General features: G+C 34.1%; 1 long non-coding RNA gene across 1 annotated transcript; it reads right to left on the reverse strand.

The window, feature by feature from the left end:
* Positions 1 to 10,761: 10,761 nt before the first annotated feature.
* LOC128203796 (uncharacterized) lies at positions 10,762 to 23,946 on the reverse strand. Its single transcript, XR_008256049.1, has 4 exons — positions 23,818 to 23,946; positions 16,250 to 16,408; positions 15,841 to 16,008; positions 10,762 to 15,141 (listed from the first exon to the last, which is right to left on the reverse strand). It is a non-coding gene; the product is annotated as an uncharacterized LOC128203796 (long non-coding RNA).
* Between the last annotated feature and the right edge of the window lie 147 nt (positions 23,947 to 24,093).

Here is a 24,093-nt window from a genome sequence, read left to right on the forward strand (position 1 = left end):
TCTGAAATAAAACAGCTTCAAACTCAACTTATTACAAATGATAAGGTAAACGGCATCTTACATGTAAACAAATAAAGAACTCGGATATGTTGAACATTTGAAGCGTGGTAGTTTACATGGCTCTTATATTAATACCATAGAAACTAGGGATGGAAGCGAATATCCGAGTATCCGGATATCACGCAAGTATTCGGATACCAAAATGGGTATTCGAATATTCGTTTAGAAATAAAATTTCAATGAAATAGTTTAGCAGAGACATAGCAATTGTTATAAAACTTTTTAGATGAAATATTTCAGGTGATCAATGTTCAGTGTCTGTCGCGAAGCGGGTATGTGTCACAAATCGTCTGCTAATTGGGTGTTTGCACAAGGCGTGATATTGTGCAGCACCCTGTGAAGTTCTATGACCTTGTTTACAATGACAAGTGTTGTTTTATGATCTCAGATGTGCTTAATTGGCACTAGTTGATATTAAACGGATTGATCATTAATCCGTAGGAATTGATCGTCCAATCACAAGTACACGCATGTAAATAAAGAAAAATCAGATCGTCTTTTTGTCTTCTTATCTTTTCCGTAATTATATCCTTCATTACAAAACATTGCATTAAATCAAACAATGTAATGAAATAAAATTACAATCGACTATCATATAATCAAAGCGTCATTTAACATAAACCCTGCTGATAAATAACAAACTCGAAAGCACGTGGCAGTAACCAAGCAACCACCTGGGCCGAAGTGACTATCAAATTCGCGAGGTGTTTATGTGGTATTCATCATGAGTTTTATGACGTAAGATGAGTTGTTTAGCTTTGATTATAACATTATAAATTATTAAGACTGAGAAAGAATGAATGAAAAAGTGAAATTGCCATATGACGAATTCTAAATTAAGTGGACAATTATGTCAAATAACAAAAGGTGGGTGACATAAATAGGAAATTTACTTATTATGAAAACAATTTGATACGAGTATCCGGATAGTATTCGAATACTTGATACGAATATCCGGATACCGATTTGGTATCCGGTTTCCATCCCTAATAGAAACACAAGAAACTTGATAGTTTTCCTTTGTGCGACTATACGAACTCTATTTATATGTTAGAGTTCGATTTGGTGATTTACAGAAAATGGAACGAGTACAGCGAGGCCAATGTTTAAATCATAACAAGAAACTTGATAGTTTTCTTTTGTGCGATTTTAAGAAATCTATTTATATGATAGAGTTCGATTTGATTGTTAACAGAAAATGGAACGAGTACAGCGAGGCCAATGTTTAAATCATAACAAGAAACTTGATAGTTTTCTTTTGTGCGATTTTAAGAAATCTATTTATATGATAGAGTTCGATTTGATTGTTAACAGAAAATGGAACGAGTACAGCGAGGCCAATGTTTAAATCATAACAAGAAACTTGATAGTTTTCTTTTGTGCGATTTTAAGAAATCTATTTATATGATAGAGTTCGATTTGATTGTTTAAAGAAAATGGAACGAGTACAGCGAGGCCAATGTTTAAATCATAACAAGAAACTTTTTTTCCTTGTGCGATATTTAGAAATATATATAGTACCTCATGTTATGTAATACATTATATTATATATGATCAATAAAACAGATTAAAAACCAAAGCTGTTGTTAAATACTTTTTAAAAGCTGTATATGTACAAGACAATACTGAGACTGTATAGACACCAATGTTTGTCCCAACTTGAAGATGTATAGATACCAATGATTGCCTTGAGTTAAGGCTGTATAGATTCTAATGTTTATCTAAATTTGAGGCTGTATAGATTCTAATGTTTATCTAAATTTGAGGCTGTATAGATTCTAATGTTTATCTAAATTTGAGGCTGTATAGATTCTAATGTTTATCTAAAGTTGAGGCTGTATAGATTATAATGTTTATCTTTAGTTGAGGCTGTATAGATTCTAATGTTTGCTTTCAGTTAAGGCTGTATAGATTCTAATGTTTTTCTTAAGTTGAGGCTGTATAGATTCTAATGTTTGCTTTCAGTTAAGGCTGTATAGATTCTAATGTTTGCTTTCAGTTAAGGCTGTATAGATTCCAAAGTTTATCTTAAGTTGAGGCTGTATAGATTCCAATGTTTGTCTTAAGTTGAGGCTGTATAGATGCCAATGTTTATCTTCAGTTGAGGCTGTATAGATTCTAATGTTTGTCTTCAGTTAAGGCTGTATAGATTCTAATGTTTATCTAAAGTTGAGGCTGTATAGATTCTAATGTTTATCTAAAGTTGAGGCTGTATAGATTCTAATGTTTGTCTTCAATTAAGGCTGTATAGATTCTAATGTTTATCTAAATTTGAGGCTGTATAGATTCTAATGTTTATCTAAAGTTGAGGCTGTATAGATTATAATGTTTGTCTTAAGTTGAGGCTGTATAGATTCTATTGTTTGCTTTCAGTTGAGGCTGTATAGATTCCAATGTTTATCTTTAGTTGAGGCTGTATAGATTCTAATGTTTGCTTTCAGTTAAGGCTTTATAGATTCTAATGTTTATCTTAAGTTGAGGCTGTATAGATTCTAATGTTTGCTTTCAGTTAAGGCTGTATGGATTCTAATGTTTATCTTAAGTTGAGGCTGTATAGATTCCAATGTTTGTCTTAAGCTGAGGCTGTATAGATTATATTGTTTGTCTTCAGTTGAGGCTGTATAGGTTCCAATGTTTGTCTTCAGTTGAGGCTGATTAGATTCTAATGTTTGTCCAAATTTGAGGCTGTATTGAGTCCAAGATCTTTCAAATTTGAAACTGTTTAGATTCCAATGTCTGTTTTAATATGAAGCTGTATACAGTCCAATGTTAGTTCTACGGTGTAGCTGTATAGATTCCAATGTAGATCGAACTTGGGAACAGTGAGATATAATTGTTTATTTCCTTGCAAAATATTTATTTTATTTAAAATTGTCATCTTTTGCCTTAATTATTATCTGAAATCTCAAAAAATGTAGATAAAGAATTTTTTTATATATATTTTACGACATTGCAATGGGGGTGTATAGATTCCAGTGGTCAGACCGTGAGCGTGTATAGAATATAACGTCGACCCCGCTATCCCTAGTAACGGTTAGCCTAAGGTACAGTACGGATTGTAGTATTGCCAGATAAACGACAGTGTGGATTTCAGCAGGTGCTTGGATGGTCTATTTACGTCATAGATATTTGTGTAAATAGAAAATAGACATTAAATTTGCCTTTGCAGCAAAGTATTAAGGTTGACAATGTTTTAAGGTTGACAATGTTTATCATAAATTTCTCTTGTCCGAATGAACTCAACTTTGATTGTGTTTATATAAAATAATAATGTAAGTAGTTGCCACATTTTCCCATGATTATTTTATGAAATAATTAGGGTAAATCAAACAGTTCAGAAATAAAGGAAGATCTACACTGTACTTTATCTTTGATTTAGATTTAGCTAATATTTTAGTACTCCATATAAACAGCCGCTTCTGAGTCTTTAACGGTTTTTGAATAGGCGAAAGTTCCCTTTACTCGCATAATTGTGGCTAGTATTTTAGAAGGTGTAAACAAAGGTCCATTGTTTGAATTTTAATACCTATCAATCCTATATTTATGTTTATCATGAAAAGCATCCAACTTTGACACTGAAATTTAAGACATCCATTACGTTTTGAAGTATTTTGACTGTAAATCATATGACTGTAGTGATCATTGCTGGGGAACACGTTCTAAAGCACTGTAGTTAAAATTAATATATATATAGCTATACTGATAGTCATAGCTGGGGAACACGTTCTAAAGCACTGTAGTTTATCAAATGACCATATATCCTTATACTGGTGATCATAGGTGGGGGACACGTTCTAAAGCACTGTAGTTTAACAGTTGACCATATATCTTTATACTGGTAGTCATAGCTGGGGGACACATTCTAAAGCACTGTAGTTTATCAAAAGACCATATATCTTTATACTTATGATCATAGCCGGGGGACACGTTCTAAAGCACTGTACAGTACTGTTAAGACCAAACTTTACACCCTTGTGCACTAGGAGTGAACTACTAGTGAACAATTTGTGCACTATTGATAAACTAATGTAGTCTCTAGTTTATTTGATAAGCCAGTATTGATTTTTCTGGTCCACTGAGATTGGCCATACTATATTGATTTTATATCACTGATAAAAACTTTTCCTCTACCAGTTCATTTCAAAACTTGCGACAAAATCTTTTAGTATTTACTGATGACTTTATGATGTAAAGCCATTGTACTAGGCTTATAAGACAAGGGGTTTCTATATTTGTTTATTTTCTTTTATTATTGATAAAAAAAGAATATTACATTTCTTAAAATAAATACATTAAGTTTATTTGTAAGCCAATATTTTGAAACAGGAGTGTTATATAATATAATTGTGTTACTATTATAACATCTGAACAATTATGACAAGGGGATACTATATTTTTCAATTATATTTTATTGTTGATAAAAAAGAATATTACATTTCTTAAAATAAATACAATAAGTTTATTTGAAAGCCAATATTTTGAAACAGGTGTGTTATATAATATAATTGTGTCACTATTGTAACATCTGAACAATTATGACATTTTTTTGTAATTCAGACATTTGATTTAAGTCATTAAGTGAAAACAAAATATTAATTCTGAATGCTTTGTATATACAGTTAACAGCACTATTTCTATCATAATATTTACAACACATAATACTGTTTTGCTCCCTTAAAAGACGTAAGCACGAACAGATGAAATGTCAAATTTCTTCCCAACAACTCACCACAAGTACACATTGTTTTTGTCCATAACACGCACATACTCAGCCCACACCTGATGATGTAAATCATTTTTTTCGGGCCAGTAACGAAAGAAAAGGGGACCCGTCATTTACTGGTCATATTTGTCAATTTTTAATTCTAATGCAGATGAAATAAAAATAAAACATTTCTTAAATAAATTATTTGTTAGCCAATATTTTAAATAAGAGTGTTATAAATATAATTGTGATACTATTGTAACATCCAAACAATTGTGATTTTTTTGGTAATTCTAAATCCTTCGTATAAAAGTGAACAGCACTATTATATATTCAAACTGTCAATACAAAATCATTGTATCAATTCAATTGTGATGAAAAAGTGAATGTGATTTAACAAAAGAAAAAAATGCATGCGGCTGAAAAAAGATCTTGCCTTAATTAGAATAATTTAAAATTAGTAGCTCAAGCTATTTTTTCTGATTTTTTTACGTAACTATATTCACGATTTATTTCATTAACTTTCCATAAATAAACATCTTTAAAGCCTAGTTTTAGCATTTGATACTGAATGTATCTATTTATCTTTTTCTATAAAAATAGCACAAAGGGAATTGTCCTACCAAATGGCCAACTAACCAGGCATTAAAATTAATTGAATATCAGCAAAATGATAGAATGCTTATTCATACTTTTGTAATGAGATTACCCATTGTAACAGTGTTAGCCCCAATAGGTCGGAGCCAATAAACAATACACAGGAAGTATCAGGAACCCTGCTGTGTTAACATTCAAAATGGCAAAAGATGAAATTATCCTATGCATTCAACCATTAACCAGGCATTACAATGAATATTATTACATATTAAACTTGCTATTTGATGTTAAAATACATGATATGCATGGTAAATATTAAACATCTCCACTCTTAATAATTTGATTAACAAATGATGAAAAGTGTAATTTAAGATGCAGAATAAGATTTACCAAAATTAATAATATTGTTTTAATATTCCAAAAAGGATGAATAAATGTCAAAAACAATGGTTCTTATAAGGGTACCGAATTTAATTTGAAAGAAATGAGCATAAAACACGCTATCTCTACCTTATGAGACTATTGTAGACTACAGTAGTGTACAGTAAATCGTTTAGCATTCACCAATCATTTAATATTTTTGCGCTTTCTGCTATTAACTTCACGGTAACAATCTTGTTATCAGAAGTTAATATTTTCCATAAATGCCTTATTTAGAAAGTAGTTAAGAGTGTCACTTTAAGAAAAAGTATTTTTATTTTATGATGCAGTTGCAACACAAAATATAATATAAATTAACTATTTTCCATCTTTTATTAAAACATATTTGTTTGCATCTCTTCTCTAAAACAAAATTCGTAAAAAATATATTGAGTTTCCTTCAAAGGCCCAGTTTTAGGAATGGTTGTCATGTTAATTGTCTGCTGTGTATCCCTTGTTTATTGCACTAGTGTCATTGCAGGGGCCAATTTCCTGTGTATTTGTTTATTGGCTTGGGGCCATTTAGAGTTGACAACATTTAGAGTAGAAAATAGCATTAGCTCATTAATACACAACCACTTCTGGCATAAACATATATGCATAGCAAATGTATTAATTTGACTGATTGGGAGTAAATAATAAACAAAAAAAGTAAAAAGGGTTTCATTCCATTTAAGTTGTAAAATATAAATAATTTTAATGGGATATTATAAATAATACTACTCATATTCTTATTCTAAAGCATCGAAATAGTGCTTTTAATATTATTTAAAAAGTAATCAAAATAAAACAATAAGTCAAACACTGACAGATCTAAGATTTGATAGTTAGCAGGAGGCAATAAAGATAAAAATCAATACACAGAATTGTGTACTATGGGGGGGGGGGGCTCTTAAAGAAGGCTTAAATTAGCCTTCAATGGATAGTATTTCATTAAATAATGGTGCAGCATAACCAATAATACAAAATGCCTAAAATATACGTTTATCTTTTATGTGTATCAAATTAGAAATGCAATTAATAAATCTGGGTACAATGTAGAAAATATACTATAATATCTAATAATGGTGTACTTATTTGATGATGATTGCTGTCACCTTAAATCCGAACACATTTGTTAAACAAGAATAAACATAAAATTGAAAGTTTCAGAAGAGTTGGAAGAACATCTTTGTTGATATATCCTTTGAATGAATCAACAATGGCACAACAATTTCACAGTTTGAGCTTGGAACAATATATAAGGCGCGAACTTTGATATTTAACTATTACAAATAACGAACAACGTGTAATTATCACCTTGTGAAACTTTAAAGAAAGGCTCATGAACTCCTTTGAACGTTATGTCATAAAAGTATTTGAAGATGAAACCCTTTTATTTAGAACCAAAGTTATATAATTAAAGCTATCAATTAAAATGAAAATAATGCAATGCATATTTATAAAGAAAACAAAAACATTTAAATGTCTAAATGTTTGACAAATTAACTTTATTTTATAAAACAACATCAATCATATAATTCTATATTGTTAAAATGAAAGGTCAAAATTGATTATAATTATTTTCTATAATAGTTAACATTAAAACATCTGTTGAAACTAAACACATCATTCTAAGTTTCACTGTAAAGATAGCATTTATTATAGACTGAAGAAGCCTTATCTGGTCAGCCCCTTGTCTCCATTTAGTCTTTCCCTTGTCTTACCCTTGTCTTACCCTAGTGCACTACGAAGTGCACTACGAAGTGAACTGATAGTGAACACGATGTGCACTTACTGTCAAGTTTGGTCTTAACAGTACTGTAGTTTATCAAATGACCATATATCTTTATACTGGTTAATAAAGATCGGGGACACGTTCTAAAGCACTGTAGTTTATCAAATGACCATATATCTTTTTACTGGTGATTATAGCTTGGGGACACGTTCTAAAGCACTGTAGTTTATCAAATCACCATATATCTTTATACTGGTTAATAAAGCTCGGGGACACGTTCTAAAGCACTGTAGTTTATCAAATGACCATATATCTTTTTACTTGTGATCATAGCTGGGGGACACGTTCTAAAGCACTGTAGTTAATCAAATGACCATATATCTTTATACTGGTGATCATAGCTGGGGGACACGTTCTAAAGCACTGTAGCTTAACAAGTGACCATATTTAGCTATACTAGTGATCATAGGTGGGGGACACGTTCTAAAGCACTGTAGTTTTACAAATGTCCATATATCTAAATACTGGTGATCATGGTTGGGGGACAAATTCTTAAGCACTGTAGTTTACCAAATGACCATTTTTACTTATGTTAATAGTTGATTGACACATTTTAAAGTGCTGTAGTTAAGCAACTGGTGACTTGCTAGGGGACATGTTTAAAAGTGACCAGCTCATAATTTGTTAAGTGCAAAGTGTGTCAAATCATAAGGAGTGTTAAAACAAAAATAGCAAAAGCTGGAACCCTTTAGCAAAATAATGTTGAAGACCACAATTTCAAACATGTAAATCAAAATTAATTACGGCTGTAGTGTTGCTTGATTGGTTGATTGACATTATCATGTGATATAATGAATGTTTCCTTAAGGGGTCACCATTTTTGTTAAAGTCCCGGTGGCTGTGTTGACTAGCCGGCTGTTTTTTTACTGTATACTTAGTTTTTCCTGCTTCAATGCTTCATATGAGTAGTTATGGCAGTGACAGCTGATACGAAGTTCTAAATCTTAAGCAATGCAGTTTATCAACTGATCACCTGGAATCATGACTTGAGATTGGATTTTGGATTCACTTGAGGAGCAAAGAGATGTTAAGTTTGATTCACCTGAAAAACTATGAAAAAAAGGTTGTTTGATTTGAAGTTTACAGATAAAACTCAGGATCTTTACAAGTGTAAGAAATGTGGTGAGAATCAGTAAAGACTTAAAAGATAGTCTTCACTGGATGTGTTAAGAAATAGGTAACTTTTGGTTTAGTGAAGAGACATAAAAATGGAATTAGAGAAAAAAGGTCGCATTGGATTAAGAAAGTGATCTACAAGAATAGGTTTATGTGAAGAAAACTACTAGCTCAACAATTGGATTCACCTGAGGAGTTACAAGAACATTGGATTAAGAAGATCTACAAAAATAGGTTGGATTATGTGAAGAAACTACTAGATGAACAGAATTGGATTCTCCTGAGGAATTACAAGAAACTATATGATGAAGGTCTTTTTTACTGTGCTTTGAAAAAAGTTCATCTGAAATGGGCCAAAGTTGAAGAGAAGATTGAAATAATATGAAAGAATTGTGTGGATTTTAGATGACATGATTGAGTCTGTGACAAAAACACTTCCATTGTAGGTAGTTTTCTATGCTTGGTGAAATTGAGAAATAATTTTTCATACAAGTATGGTTACTTATCTGCATGGAAAAATCAACATAAGCGGAACTTATGTGAACTGTGTCACAAATTAATTCTTCTGTAAAAGTACACAGTAACTATTATACACTTTTGTTTGCAAATCAGCTAGAATACATAGATCAAGGGTCTGAAGCATTGATTGATCTTGGCTTTTGTTCACGCTTAAACCACCAAGTGAATTTCCTTTCAAGTCTGACAGCTATGGCCTGTCATTTAACTTCATGCATCATTTTGCTAACATCATCCGCAATTTGACCTATTGTTTAACTAATCACATAGAACTTTCTACCAAAAAAGTGGGCTCATTTCCACACAAACCATCCATGTTCAGTTTGCATTGATCTCCCCTTGACCGGGGCTTTAAAGTATACTGCTTACAACAACTGCATGGTTACAAAGGGAAATCTTTAAAGAGTTGATCATGACTACCTGGGTTATCTTTTAAGAGTTCATCATGACTACCTGGGATATCTTTGAAGAGGGGATCATGAATATCTGGGATATCTTTGAAGAGGGGATCATGACTACCTGGGATATCTTTGAATGGGGGATCATAACTACCTGGGATATCTTTTAGAGGTGATCATGAATATCTGGGATATCTTTGAAGAGGGGATCATAACTACCTGGGATATCTTTTAGAGGTGATCATGAATATCTGGGATATCTTTTAATAGTTGATCATGACTACCTGGGATATCTTTGAAGAGGGGATTATGAATATCTGGGATATCTTTGAAGAGGTGATCATGACTACCTGGGAAATCTTTGAAGAGGTGATCATGACTACCTGGGATATCTTTGAAGAGTTGATCATAAATAACTGGGATGTCTTTGAAGAGATGATCGTGAATATCTTTGAAGAGTTGATTATGAATACCAGGGATATCTCTGAAGAGTTGATCATGCAAATATCTGAGATATTTTTAAAGAGGTGATCAGGACTACCTGGGAGGTCTTTGAAGAGGTGATCATGAATACCTGGGATATCTTTGAAGAGTTGATCATGACTACCATGGATATCTCTGAAGAGTTGATCATAACTGTTTGGGATACCTTTGAAGAGGTGATCATGACTACCTGGGATAGATATCTTTGTAGAGGTGATCATAAATAACTGGGATATCTTTGAAAAGGTGATCATGAATATCTTAATAGTTGATCATGACTACCTGGGATATCTTTGAAGAGTTGATCATGACAACATGGTATATCTTTGAAGAGTTGATCATGACTTCCTGGGATATCTTTGAAGAGTTGATCATGACTACATGGGATATCTTTGAAGAGGTGATCATGAATATCTTTGAAGAGTTGATCATAAATACCTGGGATATCTTTTAAGAGGTGACCATGCATACCTGGGATAACTTGAAAGAGTTTATCATGACTATCTTTACCTGGGATATCTTTGAAGAGTTCATCATGACTACCTGAAGGTGGTATAAATTAACCATCTGCTTTTTGCAAAATGGAAAAATGCTTTTAATCATGCCTTAATACATGTAACAGATACTTTTTCAAGCTTCCTGTTGACCTTAGTTATAAGGATTGTAGTAATCACTTCATACAAGAAATCAACATTTTTAAATACTTTATTTGAAATCATAATATGAAAATAAAATAAATCCATTCAAACAAGTGCTGACACAGCAATTTGACAATTGTTCTGGACAGGGATTACTTTACACAGAAAGGCAATTGTTCAATGTTCTGTTTGCATACATAAAAGCCCATATTAGGGAGAAACATTTACAGATATGCATCTTGATGAACCCACTGGTTCAATGAACTTTTAAAAGTTTGAAGGCAAAGCTATTACATTTGAGATGAACAGTTACCTTAAATGGAGCTTTAAGCAAAAATCTTAGTAATACACTATCTAATATAAAAGTAAGGTAAAAAAGTTCTTAGTTTAAGCTAACTTCTCTAAAATAAATAGGGTTGGTCAGTGTGCTTTTTTTTCTAAAAAAAAAAGGGGCCCATGAGGGCCTATGCTCTACTGGCATGGCTCATGTGGTTATTTTTAATCCAGATATTGTTTACGTTTTGTGTTTGGGTTAGCTTAAAAGTGTTGTAAGCAGATTAGTTGCATGAACTACTAGTATTCTGATATGTGCCAAGTAAAGGTCATCTGAGGAGAATAAAATTTGCTACAAAACTGTACTATTGGTCAAAATTTCATTTTTGTAGCTTTAAAAGGACAAAAGGGATGGGGCCAGCTTTGGCCCCGGCCCAGGGCACATAATTTCAACTGTTTTGCTAGACTGTGTACATACATGTATAATGCTCCACAACAAATATCAAAGATATGAGCATTGTGGTTTGAAACAAGAAGATTTTGAAAATAGTTCTTAAAAAACTTGTGACCCCCGGGGGCAGTGCCAGTTTTGACCCTAGGGGCATAATTTGAACAACCCTGGTAGCAGACCACTAAAATAATCCCTATTCAAAATAACAAGGGTCTGCATAGTTGTTTCAGACATAAAGATTTTCAAACATTTCCCAATTTAAGTATATCAAACCTGTGAACCCAGTGGCGTGGCCAATAATGACCCCAGGGGCCTAATTTAAACAATTTTTCACATGAATTTGTGACTTTACATGTAAACTTTTCTAAAAATAGACTTCGCTCATGTAGACTTGGCTAAAAATAGACTTACATAAAAATAGCATTTTTTGAGGCCCATAAACTAGGCATGCATGGGCGGATCTGGTTTTCAAAAGGAACCAAGCACTAATTGATATCTTAATACTGTACAAGTTTCATCTATATACAATCAAAACTGAAGACTGTATCATGTTCACAAGCAATTGTTTACAGACGTTCAAGGCCCATAATCTAGGCATGCATGGGCAGATCTGACTGGTTTTCGAAAGGAACCGAGCTATTGGATATCTAAATACTGTTTTTTTGAGATACAATCATAACTAAAGACTGTATGGTGTTCACAAGCAATTGTTTACAGGCGCTCGGAAGCACATAATACATACACATTACAATCACATTAGATATTCTGATCTTTGGTCAGTAAAGCTAAAATTAACACTGTGATTATGTACCAAAACTACCTATATCAGGGTATATCACTATTGTATTATTTAGGATATACAAGAGCTGTCATGGGGCAGTGCTCTCAACTGTATGCCGCTTTGTCTTAGAAAAGAATACAATAATGATAAAGGTAATATGCAATAAAGAGACAAAATAAAAATTAAGCAAGAAATGCTGCAATGCAAAAAAAAACAAGTTTTCTATGATTGACAGACAAACCTAATTTTGCTTTTCCAATAAGATCTGTCCCAGAGACCTAGTTTTTGACCCTAGATGACACACTTTATCATCTAAGATTTCATGTACATAAATATTTTTAAAGTTAATTAAAATTTAAATTTTTGAAAAATATGGTTAGATCTGAAATTCATGATTGGGATGTGTGTTTATAAAATAACAATTGAATTTAGTTATTAACTGATATGGATAGCTTTGGTAAGCATAATTTTTTTTTTATGACATCAGGAAAGTATTTCCTAAGATTTGACCTAGTGACTTAGTTTTTGATCTGAGGTGACCTATATTCACAAATGATTAAGACAACATGTAGACAAATATTCAGACCAAGTTTAAAAAAGATTTGACTAAAATTAATGAATTTTTATGACTGTGGAATTCTTTCTTCTAAGATTTGACCTTGTGACCTAGGTTTTGACCGGGGATGACCCATATTATTAAACTTTTAAGATATTATGCAGACAAATATTCTGACCAAGTTTCATAAAGATTTGACAACAAGAGTGACACTCACAAAATACGCCCATCAATAATTTCTTGGATTCTAAGACAACTTACTGTCACATTGGCCCTTTGAGGCAAAGCATTTATACCGGCAAACATTCTTGGTAAAGATTTTATAGCTACAAACATTTTCAGCAAGTTTGGTGAAGGTCAGATGAGAATTGTTCAAGCTAGAGAGTAGACAAAGCTTAAATGGCAAGGGCAGTAATCCTGAAGTGCTTCGGGGCATTTGGCTGATTATCATACTTGACCGATTTATTTTACCAACAAATATTTTCAGCAAGTTTGGTGAAGATCAGATGATAACTGTTCAAATTGGACAGTGGACAAAGCAAAAATGGCAAATTTTGACCAATTCAAGGGCCATAATCCTGAAGAGCCTGGCTGGTTATAGAACTTTGCCAAGAATATATACCAACAAACATTTATAGTAGCAAGTTTGGTGAAATTCGGATAAAAACTGTTCAAGTTTGAGAGTAGACAAAGCTAAAATGGCCAATTTTGATAAATTCAGGGGGCCATAACTCTGGAGTGCCTAAAGCGATTAGGCTGGTTATCGAACTTGACCTAGATATTTCACCAACAAACACTTTCATGAAGTTTGGTGGAAATTGGATGAGAAATGTTCAAGTTAGAGAGCGGACAGAGCTAAAATGGACAATTTTGACAAATTCAGGGGGCCATAACTCTGGAGTGCCTAAAGCGATTTGGCTGGTTATTGAACTTGACCGAGATATTTCACCAACAAACACTTTCATGACGTTTGGTGGAAATTGGATGAGAAATGATCAAGTTAGAGAGCGGACAAAGCTAAAATGGCCAATTTTGACAAATTCAGGGGGCCATAACTCTTGAGTGCCTAAAGCGATTTGGCTGGTTATCGAACTTGACCTAGATATTTCACCAACAAACACTTTCATGAAGTTTGGTGGAAATTGGATGAGAAATGTTCAAGTTAGAGAGCGGACAACATTGTGGAGCCGCCCAATTTTGACAAATTCAGGGGGCCATAACTCTGGAGTGCCTAGAGCGATTTGGCTGGTTATCGAACTTGACCTAGATATTTCACCAACAAACACTTCCATGAAGTTTGGTGGAAATTGGATGAGAAATGTTCAAGTAAGAGAGCGGACAACATTGTGGCGCCGACCGCCCGCCCGCCATGGGTGTTCCCATAATACGGCCATCGTAAGATGGGCGTATAAAAATTGTTCAATTTATGATGTGGAATGATTTTCCTAAGATTTGACCTAGTGACCTAGAATGTGAACCGAGATGGCCCATATTAAAAAACTTTCAAGATAGTATGCAGACAAATATTCTGACCAAGTTTCATAAAGATATGAAAAAAATGTTGAATTTAGGACATGTAAATATTTTCTCTAAGATGTGACCTAGTGACCTAGAATTTGACCAGGGATGACCCATATTCATATATCTTCAAGATAACATGCCAACAAATAGTCTGACCAAGTTTGATTACCATTGGATAAAAACTCTTGATTTTATTACATAAAATGAAAACTTTAACGCAGAATTGTTAACGATAGTATAGCCCACCTATTCTTCGAATAGTCGAGCTAAAAATGCACAAATAATAATTTGCAATGCTAATAAGCTCTTGCTCAATTTCATCATGTCCCTTTCACATATGAGTTGGACTGATTATCAATCACTAAATATTAATGGTCCTAGGTCAAAGAATTCAAGGGTCATTGTGCAGAATAACCACTGTTTGCCATTACCTTCACCTTCGACCAAAAACAATACTTGTCATGTTCTGGTCAAATATAACCTACCATAAATGTTTCATGGTGTGAAGTCAACCTACAAAATGTATTTTCAAGTTATTCAAAAATATAAATGTGTCTGTTTGAAATATAAATGTGTCTGTTTGAAAACATATGCTAAAACATATGCCCATTTGTTTTTACAATAGTGGCATGATACATATAAAATATCTTTAAGGTCAATAAATCAATGACACAATGCAGCACAAAAGAGGTCTTTTATATCACAGATTCTCTGCAAGCCGAGGTAGGGTAATTCCATCCAAAGAGCATGCAAACTGACAACAGCCTGTTGAAGAGATTTTCCTGAGGAACAATCCTGGGGATTCATTCCCTTCCTTCTGTCAGAGTAGAGACGTTTCAAACTGACAGCCTGCAATTTTAATGTACATATTTGAAAACTGTTTATATTCACAGTGACTTTTTATAATTTTTTTTACATAAAGTGATGTTACATAAAATGTTGCCCATATACAATAAAATGATTTAACAGACTATCATAAACAATAAGTCTACAAGTACGGTATAAGACCTTAAAGGGACTGTACACCAGACTGGCACTAAAAAAGTTTTTTTTCTGTAACATATCTCAGGACAATTATTTAATAGAATGTGTTACGCTTTTATGTCATAATTGTAAAAAAAGTACAAACATGTAAAAAAAAATGTGTCACCAAAATTGAAGTCCAGTGTTGTATCAACTGTGCTACGAAGGCTTACTTCAATCAAGTGGTATATTAAAGCTATACACCTAACTTGGTAATATCATGTGATAACATAGACTAGCCAATCACGCATAAGAAATGAATTCTACTAGATAGACATACCCAGTAATCTTTTTGAATGGAAAAATATGAAATAACTGCTAAACTTAATAATCTTGCAAATTGATCATCTGGTGCACACTGTTGCTTTAACAGCAATTAAAAAAAAACACATTCATGAAACAAATTATATAATTTACTTTGCCTGTATATAATTATTTAAAACTATATTTATTTATTTTTTTAATTATTTTTAGTTTTAAATACAGAAATGCTTATGCTGAGGACTTGGAAAGTTTTATTCTTACACATGGAAGTGGTGCAGAATGTATCCATTAATAGGCAGATGTAATTCTGTAGATGTTTTCATGGCTGCTACTGATATCATGGACTCAACTGTTGGTCCAGGCAGCGATATATCTGCCATCTCTGTGGAAGGCTCTGGATGAAGGGCGGCAAAGGTCCATGATCAACTCCTAATAGCAATATGAATTATTATTCAGAGTATGAGATGCACTATTTATTGAACATGTAAATGTACATGGGTATATTATTTTTGTTCTCACTCATCAACTCAATACTCTTTAAATCGTTGTTTATATTTCAATCTTGTACTTGTGTATAGACCTGTACTTGTTCATAGACATTTCCTTTAGGCCTGGCGGAAACAATAAATGTCTTATCATACAAAATTACAAACACAAAGCACAGTCTTACCAGTTGGCGTTTCAACACAGTTTGTTCTTCAACATTCCAGAAGCAAGCACGTGTAGACAGACACCAAGCACACACTTTAGGGTGATAGTGGTGGTGGTCATTTTGTGCTATTGTGCATCTAATAGCTTGTTAACTGCTACAGGTCTTTTTAGGCCAAATCTAAAAAAAATGAACATCTGTCAATTGACCTACAGTGCATGAGAAAGTCACCTTTATAGAGATATATGGTAAGAGAATTTAATTAAACAAGAGGGCCATGATGGCCCTGTATCGCTCACCTGTGCACTCATAAGGCAAATCACAAGGCACAGATGGCTCTTAGAGCTTAGAGAGGCGGGTATTGACCTCCATCTGTTTTCTCAAAGTACCCTGCACAGATGGGCTAGAAAGCTCATCTGCACCCAAACCAGATGGCCCAGCTGCAGTAGCAACCACAGGCACAGACCCCAGTGGATCTGTAAGGGCATCTCCACCCTCATCAGGCACTGCAGGATGCACATCATGACAGTGACAGCAATCATCTACCTCGAACTTGACCTAGATTTTATACAGAGGATCCTTTTGACCAAGTTGCATTAAGATTACGCTAAAATTGTGACCTCTATTGTGTTCACATGGTTTTTCTACTAATTGACCTAGTGACCTAGTTTTTGACCCGGGTTGACCCAATATCGAACCTGACCTAGCTTATGTTAAGATGATCATTCTGTCCAAGTTTCATTAAGATTAGGCTAAAATTGTGATCTCTATTGTGTTCACAAGGTTTTTTTACTAATTGACCTAGTGACCTAGTTATTGACCGCGGATGGACCAATGTCGAACTTGACCTAGATGTTATAGAAATGATCATTCTGACCAAGTTGCATTAAGATTAGGCTAAAATTGTGACCTCTATTGTGTTCATAAGGTTTTTCTAATATCTGACCTAGTGACCTAGTTATTGACTACGGATGACCCAATATCGAACATGACCCAGATTTTATAGAGATGATCATTCTGACCAAGTTGCATTAACATTAGGCTAAAATTGTGACCTCTATTGTGTTCACAAGGTTTTTCTACTAATTGACCTATTGACCTAGTTATTGACGGTAAATGACCCAATATCGAACTTGACCTAGATTTTATAGAGATGATCATTCTGACCAAGTTACATTTAGATTAGGCTTAAGTTGTGACCTCTATTGTGTTCACAAGGTTTTTCTACTAATTGACCTAGTGACCTAGTTATTGACCGCGGATGACCCAATATCGAACTTGACCTAAATTTTATAGAGATGATCATTCTGACCAAGTTGCATTGAGATTAGGCTAAAATTGTGACCTCTAATGTGTTCACAAGGTATTTCTACTAATTGACCTACTGACCTAGTTTTTGACCCCAGATGACCCAATATCGAACTTGACCTAGATTTCATAGAGATGATCAGTCTGACCAAGTTTCATAAAGATTAGGTCAAAATTGTGACCTCTGTTGTGTTCACAAGGTTTTTCTAATAATTGACCTAGTGACCTAGTTATTGACTGCGGATTACCCAATATCGAACTTGACCTAGATTTTATAGAGATGATTATTCTGACCAACTTGCATTGAGATTAGGCTAAAATTGTGACCTCTATTGTGTTCACAAGGTTTTTGTACTAATTGACCTAGTGACCTAGTTGTTGACCGCGGATGACCCAATATCGAACTTGACCTACATTTTATAGAGATGATCATTCTGACCAAGTTGCATTGAGATAAGGCTAAAGTTGTGACCTCTATTGTGTTCACAAGGTTTTTCTACTAATTGACCTAGTGACCTAGTTTTTGACCTGGGTTGACCCAATATGGAACTTGACCTAGCTTATGTTAAGATGATCATTCTGACCAAGTTTCATTAAGATAAGGCTAAAATTGTGACCTCTATTTTGTTCACAAGGTTTTTCTAATAATTGACCTAGTGACCTAGTTATTGACTGCGTATGACCCAACATCGAACTTGACCCAGATTTTATAGGGATGATCATTCTGACCAAGTTGCATTAAGATTAGCCTAAAATTGTGACCTCTATTGTGTTCACAAGGTTTTTCTACTAATTGACCTAGTGACCTAGTTATTGACCGCGGATGACCCAATATCGAACATGACCCAGATTTTATAGAGATGATCATTCTGACCAAGTTGCATTGAGATTAGGCTAAAATTGTGACCTCTATTGTGTTCACAAGGTTTTTGTACTAATTGACCTAGTGACCTAGTTATTGACCGTGAATGACCCAATATCAAACTTGACCTACATTTTACAGCGATGATCATTCTGACCAATTTGCATTGAGATTAGGCTAAAATTGTGACCTCTATTGTGTTCACAAGGTTTTTCTACTAACTGACCTAGTGACCTAGTTATTGACCGCGGATGACCCAATATCGAACTTGACCTAGATTTTATAGAGATGATCATTCTGACCAAGTTGCATTGAGATTAGGCTAAAATTGTGACCTCTAATGTGTTCACAAGGTATTTCTACTAATTGACCTACTGACCTAGTTTTTGACCCCAGATGACCCAATATCGAACTTGACCTAGATTTCATAGAGATGATCAGTCTGACCAAGTTTCATAAAGATTAGGTCAAAATTGTGACCTCTGTTGTGTTCACAAGGTTTTTCTAATAATTGACCTAGTGACCTAGTTATTGACTGCGGATGACCCAATATCGAACTTGACCTAGATTTTATAGAGATGATTATTCTGACCAAGTTGCATTGAGATTAGGCTAAAATTGTGACCTCTATTGTGTTCACAAGGTTTTTGTACTAATTGACCTAGTGACCTAGTTGTTGACCGCGGATGACCCAATATCGAACTTGACCTACATTTTATAGAGATGATCATTCTGACCAAGTTGCATTGAGATTAGGCTAAAATTGTGACCTCTATTGTGTTCACAAGGTTTTTCTACTAATTGACCTAGTGACCTAATTATTGACCGCGGATGACCCAATATCGAACTTGACCTAGATTTTATAGAGATGACCATTCTGACCAAGTTGCATTGAGATTAGGCTAAAATTGTGACCTCTATTGTGTTCACAAGGTTTTTCTACTAATTGACCTAGTGACCTAGTTTTTGACCCCAGATGACCCAATATCGAACTTGACCTAGATTTTATAGAGATGATCAGTCTGACCAAGTTTCATAAAGATTAGGTCAAAATTGTGACCTCTATTGTGTTCACAAGCAATTGTGAACGGACGGACGGACGGACGACGGACGAAGAGTGATCACAAAAGCTCACCTTGTCACTACGTGACAGGTGAGCTAAAAACAGAGCTTTTAAGGTAAAGTCCAGTCAAAATCTCTAATATAAATGTGTATGGTCAGTGGAATAAGAACACAGCTGAAGACAACATACTTCCTGTCATATCCACCAGTGTTAAGTATAGATACAGTGCTTTAGAACGTGTCCCAAAGCTATGATCACCAGTATAAAGATATATTGTCATTTGATAAACTACAGTGCTTTAGAACATGTTCCCAAGCTATGACTACCTGTATAAAGATATATGGTCATTTGATAATCTACAGTGCTTTAGAACATGTCCCAAAGCTATTACTACCAGTATAACGGTATATGGTCATTTGATAAACTACAGTGCTTTAGAACGTGTCCCCAAGCTATGACTACCTGTATAAAGATATATGGTCATTTGATAAACTACAGTGCTTTAGAACGTGTCCCCAAGCTATGACTACCTGTATAAAGATATATGGTCATTTGATAAACTACAGTGCTTTAGAACGTGTCCCAAAGCTATTACTACCAGTATAAAGATATATGGTCATTTGATAAACTACAGTGCTTTAGAACGTGTCCCAAAGCTATTACTACCAGTATAACGATATATGGTCATTTGATAAACTACAGTGCTTTAGAACGTGTCCCCAAGCTATGACTACCAGTATAAAGATATATGGTCATTTGATAAACTACAGTGCTTTAGAACGTGTCCCCCAGCTATGACTACCTGTATAAAGATATATGGTCATTTGATAAACTACAGTGCTTTAGAATGTGTCCCAAAGCTATTACTACCTGTATAAAGATATATGGTCATTTGATAAACTACAGTGCTTTAGAACGTGTCCCAAAGCTATTACTACCAGTATAAAGATATATGGTCATTTGATACACTACAGTGCTTTAGAACGTGTCCCCAAAATATGACTACCTGTATAAAGATATATGGTCATTTGATAATCTACAGTGCTTTAGAACGTGTCCCAAAGCTATTACTACCAGTATAACGGTATATGGTCATTTGATAAACTACAGTGCTTTAGAACGTGTCCCCAAGCTATGACTACCTGTATAAAGATATATGGTCATTTGATAATCTACAGTGCTTTAGAACATGTCCCCAAGCTATGACTACCTGTATAAAGATATATGGTCATTTGATAAACTACAGTGCTTTAGAACGTGTCCCAAAGCTATTACTACCAGTATAAAGATATATTGTCATTTGATAAACTACAGTGCATTAGAAAGTGTCCCCAAGCTATGACTACCAGTATAAAGATATATGGTCATTTGATAAACTACAGTGCTTTAGAACGTGTCCCCAAGCTATGACTACCTGTATAAAGATATATGGTCATTTGATAAACTACAGTGCTTTAGAACGTGTCCCCAAAATATGACTACCTGTATAAAGATATATGGTCATTTGATAAACTACAGTGCTTTAGAACGTGTCCCCCACCTATGATCACCAGTATAAAGATATATTGTCATTTGATAAACTACAGTGCTTTAGAACGTGTCCCCAAGCTATGACTACCTGTATAAAGATATATGGTCATTTGATAAACTACAGTGCTTTAGAACGTGTCCCCAAGCTATGACTACCTGTATAAAGATATATGGTCATTTGATAAACTACAGTGCTTTAGAACGTGTCCCAAAGCTATTACTACCAGTATAAAGATATATGGTCATTTGATAAACTACAGTGCTTTAGAAAGTGTCCCAAAGCTATTACTACCAGTATAAAGATATATGGTCATTTGATAAACTACAGTGCTTTAGAACGTGTCCCCAAGCTATGACTACCAGTATAAAGATATATGGTCATTTGATAAACTACAGTGCTTTAGAACGTGTCCCCCAGCTATGACTACCTGTATAAAGATATATGGTCATTTGATAAACTACAGTGCTTTAGAATGTGTCCCCCAGCTATGACTACCTGTATAAAGATATATGGTCATTTGATAAACTACAGTGCTTTAGAACGTGTCCCAAAGCTATTACTACCAGTATAAAGATATATGGTCATTTGATAAACTACAGTGCTTTAGAACGTGTCCCCAAAATATGACTACCTGTATAAAGATATATGGTCATTTGATAATCTACAGTGCTTTAGAACGTGTCCCAAAGCTATTACTACCAGTATAACGGTATATGGTCATTTGATAAACTACAGTGCTTTAGAACGTGTCCCCCACCTATGATCACCAGTATAAAGATATATGGTCATTTGATAATCTACAGTGCTTTAGAACGTGTCCCCCACCTATGATCACCAGTATAAAGATATATGGTCTTTTGATAAACTACAGTGCTTTAGAATGTGTCCCAAAGCTATTACTACCTGTATAAAGATATATGGTCATTTGATAAACTACAGTGCTTTAGAACGTGTCCCCCAGCTATGACTACCTGTATAAAGATATATGGTCATTTGATAAACTACAGTGCTTTAGAACGTGTCCCAAAGCTATTACTACCAGTATAAAGATATATGGTCATTTGATAAACTACAGTGCTTTAGAACGTGTCCCCAAGCTATGACTACCTGTATAAAGATATATGGTCATTTGATAATCTACAGTGCTTTAGAACGTGTCCCCCACCTATGATCACCAGTATAAAGATATATTGTCATTTGATAAACTACAGTGCTTTAGAACGTGTCCCAATGCTATTACTACCAGTATAAAGATATATGGTCATTTGATAAACTACAGTGCTTTAGAATGTGTCCCCGAGCTATGACTACCTGTATAAAGATATATGGTCTTTTGATAAACTACAGTGCTTTAGAACGTGTCCCCGAGCTATGACTACCTGTTAAAAGATATATGGTCATTTGATAAACTACAGTGCTTTAGAACGTGTCCCAAAGCTATTACTACCTGTATAAAGATATATGGTCATTTGATAAACTACAGTGCTTTAGAACGTGTCCCCCAGCTATGACTACTAGTATAAAGATATATGGTCATTTGATAAACTACAGTGCTTTAGAACGTGTCCCACAGCTATGAATACCTGTATAAAGATATATGGTCATTTGATAAACTACAGTGCTTTAGAAAGTGTCCCAAAGCTATGACTACCAGTATGGAGATATATGGTCATTTGATAAACTACAGTGCTTTAGAACGTGTCCCCGAGCTATGACTACCTGTATAAAGATATATGGTCATTTGATAAACTAGTGCTTTAGAATGTGTCCCCCAGCTATGACTACCTGTATAAAAGATACACATGTATGGTCATTTCATAAACTACAGTGCTCTAGAACGTGTCCCCGAGCTTCGATCACTAGTATAAAGATATATGGTCATTTGATAAACTACAGTGCTGTAGAACATGAGGCCCAGCTAGGACTACCATTATAAAGCCAATTGTCATTTGTTTAACTTGTTAAGGTTAGTTTAGGTTAAATGTCACTAAATTTTGTAAAGGTCAAAATTCAGCTAATTCCCACCAAATCACTGTGAAATGGTAGTCTAAAATAATAGACGTGTTATACGGGATTCTTCCAATCCCTAACGTCTAAACGGGAATGTGCAAAAAACGGGGGTGTTTTAAAAATATTGAAATTGTTTTAAGTGAATTATTTTATGGTTGAAATTGATCATAAAGAGTTAAATTCATATTTTGCCATGTAAGTGAAATGTTATTTTGCACTAAACAAGCATTTAATGCATTAAAACAAGTTGTTTACCTTTCTAATAAAACGAAAGTTGACTGACACAGATAACAATTATGCGAAGCGGAACAACTCGATACAATCGTAATAACTCGGCCTCCTCCGACAAAGCTTCGAGATAGACCTCGTTATACAATCGTAACAACTCGGCCATGGCCGAAATGTTCCGAGCGATTTAAAACTGTGCCCTGAAGCCTTGCAGGTGCCCTTCATGTATATATCGTTACGTTTTGACAGAATGAAATGAAGAAAAGCCGTCAAACTCATAATTATAAGTTGGATATTTTTTGTGTGCGTACGGAACTAATATAAAATAACATTATCTGGTAATATTTCTTGTTTTTATGATATTTTATAGACGCTATATGCTTTAACCCGGAATCCTGATCGGAACAACTACCCACTTTTGATACTAAACAATTTGTACGTGAAGGATTTGCCATATCAAAAATCTAAAAAAAATCTGTCAACGTACAATTATTTGGACTATGTGAAATGGATGTGCTTTGCTGAAAAAAATGATTTGCAAGCATCAATAGTTAAATAATGCATAAAATTATGGAAATATTTAATACCGTCTTCCCAAAATTCTTCGTACTAGAGTCAGGCACAAATTATCTTGCATTTCCAGCTCCTGGATTTTCCTTAAAGCCTCTTCCAATGTTTTACAAACCAGCATTTTTGTTCGCTGTGGTGTACTCATGTGCTTTACACAGATATCAATGACGTAAAGTGTAAACACGCACCTGCCTAAATCCGCACTGTCGTTTATCAAAATCCATACTGTATTTAATTTTTACGCCTAGTAACCGAATACGTGACGAATATTAAACAAAGCGCATGCGCGAATC

Source organism: Mya arenaria, chromosome 9, assembly GCF_026914265.1.
Source record: "Mya arenaria isolate MELC-2E11 chromosome 9, ASM2691426v1".
In the NCBI taxonomy this organism is placed as follows: domain Eukaryota; kingdom Metazoa; phylum Mollusca; class Bivalvia; order Myida; family Myidae; genus Mya; species Mya arenaria.